Raw genomic sequence first — 3,414 nt, 5'->3', positions numbered from 1 at the left:
AGAGCAAAAGATGAGTCTGCAGAGGAAGAGGAACATTACAGCACGATAACCATCTGAAGCACGCTGCCAAAATCCAACAAGCATTTCATAAGAGGAAAAACTACGACATGGACAAGTCCGCCACCTGGCTTGAATCCAATAACAGAGACTTGGGGTATTTTACAGATAAAGGCAGAGCAACACAAACCCTCCAAAAAACAAGCTCCCAGCAATGAAATGTGGACTGACTTCATTGGCGTTGAACTCCATCTGTGAGGCCTGTATTTTTTATATATTAAATCTGAAGTCTTTATTTTGGATCTGTGTCCGATTCTGTGTCTGTAAGGTGATACTGTGGTGCATCATTTTTATACGCTCTATTGCTAACTGTGCACAAAACAACCCTCATGATCACAATCCACCTTAAGAAATGAGATAACAACTCGCCCACTGTGGTTGTTTTCCTTTCTAACACTTGTTAAGCAGCTTATATGGTCACTAAAACCGTGAATACAAGATTTTCAGGGTTATACGTCATATTTAGGTGAATATGTAAAGCAGGACTTATTTTGACATGTAATATGTAATACAAACATTTCCAAGCTATTGTCGTCGCACCCATTTGTGTTTTTTGTGGAACACACCTGTGTTGCCTGACTTGAGTCAAATGAAACACCATTGGTCAAAGTTAGACATTACATTTATTTGAATATGTAGGTGCAAACATGTCCAAGGTATTGTCTTGACACACATTTGTTTTTGAGGAACAGGCAGTGAATTAGGATCACAATCACGTTAGAGTTTTAAAGGTGTCCTACATACTGTATGCCTTCTATCTTATGACGCCCTCTCGGGGCAAGGGCTGGTGTTACCTACAGGTTTGCACTGATCTACTACAGTGTAGACCTAGTAACTCTTTGTGATTTGTAAAACCACTTGGGATAACACTGTGTCCTAATTCGTCTCAAGGAGTGAGGGGAGGTTAGCATGTAGTGAACACAAGTAGTTTTATTCCAACATCAAAAACAAATTGGAAACAGTTGTTGCTTCAAAATCCTCAATAATAGAAAAAAAATAGTAAACAACAATAACATAAATTGTCCTCTCACAGCATATAGCTGTTCTTGAATCAACGTTCAGTGAATCAAGTCAATAGAGTCAGTTGAATCTGCATTCATGTCAGTCAAAGTCAATTTGTGTTTATGTGTGTGCTACCCGGGTAGTGTGTGTGTAATGAACTGTTACTGCGCGCGGTTCAGGCTCCTCTCCAGGTATGTGCACTTCTCCAACAGGTGATGAGAGTGGAGGATTAACATCCCCTTCAACTCCGCCACGCCTCTGACGGGAAACCTGGTTGAAATCACCGCTGATAACTCGACGCAGATCCAGCACTCGGCAGACAAAAGAAACCAATCTGCATAGCAGAGCACGAAGTCACCAGCAATCATGAATTTCTGTACAGAATTATATCTCTTTTTCTTAAGTGTAACTAATAACACAGCTCACAAAATAATAAGCAACTGTAGCACGAGATATTAGGACCTCAAGTCACCATTAGTGTGCCATTTTTTAACAGTACTATATGAATCATGTTACTCAAATTAATTCTATTCTCCTCTCAATCATGTTTCTCTTTTACATTCACAAAATGCATCTTTCCTTATTTCAAAATGAATTTAAACACACTTAACATATTTAAGAACATTTACAATCAACTCCGATTGGTTTTATGGCATAAATGTTTAACATCCCACGTTCATAAACTGAAAATGCACATCTATCTATTTGCCGCTAGCAACGTAGCATCGCGCGTCTCGATTAGCCGTTAGCGACTTAGCATCGTACGTCTATCCCTACAAGACAGCACAGCAACTCACCGGAGTCTTCATTAATGAACAAAGAACAAAACATCCGCTCTGTCTACAGTCTTGTGGGCACTTCCTTGGGAAACTCAGAAGCATACAGTTCTGTAACTATGAAAAATAAAGTGCACTCCTTCCACAAAGCATCGGCCATTCATTTCTAGCTGTCTTCTTCCCAAAATGCAATGCACACAGGCCCAAATTCCTTCCAGTCAGCATAACATAAAGCGCCCTCCTCTGGTCACACAAAGAAATTACGACCATGCCTCCTTCATGAATTTACACAAAATGAACTATTTAACATGAATTCAACTGAAATACATTAAATTAACCCACTGCATTTTTAAAGGGGTTACAACAGCATTAACTTCCCCAACCTGGACGCTGTCGTAGGTTCCAGAGATGGACGTCCATGCCACCTTCCCGCTGCTGTAGGTGCGTTTAAAGCGTGCAGTGAAAGGGATGTCTGTCTTGTACTTATAACCCACCATCCGCACTGTGCAGGAGTGGTTTGGAGGGACAGAGAGGTTCAGAGACACAGAATGGGAGACTTCTTCTGTCACAGAATTTCCTCCTGAGGCTTGGAATGATGTCTCAGCGCTGATCTCGATACCTGCGGACACGATGCTGGGGAGCCCTACTTTGAATTCTGTCTTGACACCGAGTGTGATGGAAGAGCCAAGAGCCCACCTTTTCTCCTCCCGGACTGTCTTGGTTAGAGTAGTTGACTGTGACACTGGATTACACTCATAGTTGGTGACAACAGAAACATGCATAGTCTCAGGAGGATACGAGACAACTGTGGCGCCACCAGTGTTGTACCTGACATCAGTCATGAGGTTGCTCTCAACATCATTATCGGTGGTCAGGACCTTGAAGCTCCTGTACCAGTACTCATTACCTTCCCAAGGAAGAAAGAAGGACTGTTCCTCAGGAACCACCTTCCCAAGACCATACTTGTTTTTCCCAACATATATTTCTACACCAGCACATGACTGAGTTTTGGGGCAGTGAACCATAATAGCCGTCCTTCCACTCCAGGATCTTGAAATCGTCTTCGTTCACAAGGATCTCAAAAAAAATGGGCACCACTCTCGGAGCCCTCAACAGGTATTTAGCATAGAGAATCCTTGCTGGGGCTAAAGAAGCTGTAATGGCACGCAATTTGCAGACAAATTCATAGCGTTTAGCATAATCATTATAAATTGAAACAGATCCATTGGGGAGAGAACCTTTCCATGAATACCATTTCAGTTTGCCATGATCAAAAGGGCCTTCGGGTAAAGGAAGAAGATGCCTTTTCTGCCTTGACTGAGCAGCAGGCAGAAGACGTCGTGATACGATCACTGATATGTTTGTGGTGATTTCAGAGGCTTTGTGCTCAGGACCTGGACTCTGTGAGCAGACTGTACAAAAGAAAAGGAAAATGCAAACAGATGTTTTAGTGAAAACAAAATACAAGTTTCTCACGAAATTAATTTAAACATTCAACTCATGAAAAACAAAACCATTTGCTGCTGAGTAGGTGGTGTACAGTGAGGTTGTTAGAACATCCATCCATCCATCCATCCAT

The 3,414-nt window shown here is 41.8% G+C and overlaps 1 long non-coding RNA gene and 1 pseudogene across 1 annotated transcript; both read right to left on the bottom strand.

Moving 5' to 3' along the window:
* Positions 1-782: 782 nt before the first annotated feature.
* LOC103375367 (natterin-3-like) overlaps positions 783-3,414 on the bottom strand; it is a 3,847-nt pseudogene continuing 1,215 nt past the window's right edge.
* On the bottom strand, positions 970-2,124 carry LOC103375363 (uncharacterized). Its single transcript, XR_521202.1, has 2 exons — positions 1,857-2,124; positions 970-1,393 (listed from the first exon to the last, which is right to left on the bottom strand). It is a non-coding gene; the product is annotated as an uncharacterized LOC103375363 (long non-coding RNA).

The sequence above is a fragment of the Stegastes partitus genome, unplaced genomic scaffold (genome assembly GCF_000690725.1).
Source record: "Stegastes partitus isolate 25-593 unplaced genomic scaffold, Stegastes_partitus-1.0.2 Scaffold2565, whole genome shotgun sequence".
NCBI classification, from domain to species: Eukaryota; Metazoa; Chordata; class Actinopteri; family Pomacentridae; genus Stegastes; species Stegastes partitus.
The sequence above is the reverse complement of the archived record's forward strand: the minus strand, read 5'-3'. Positions and strand labels throughout refer to the sequence as shown.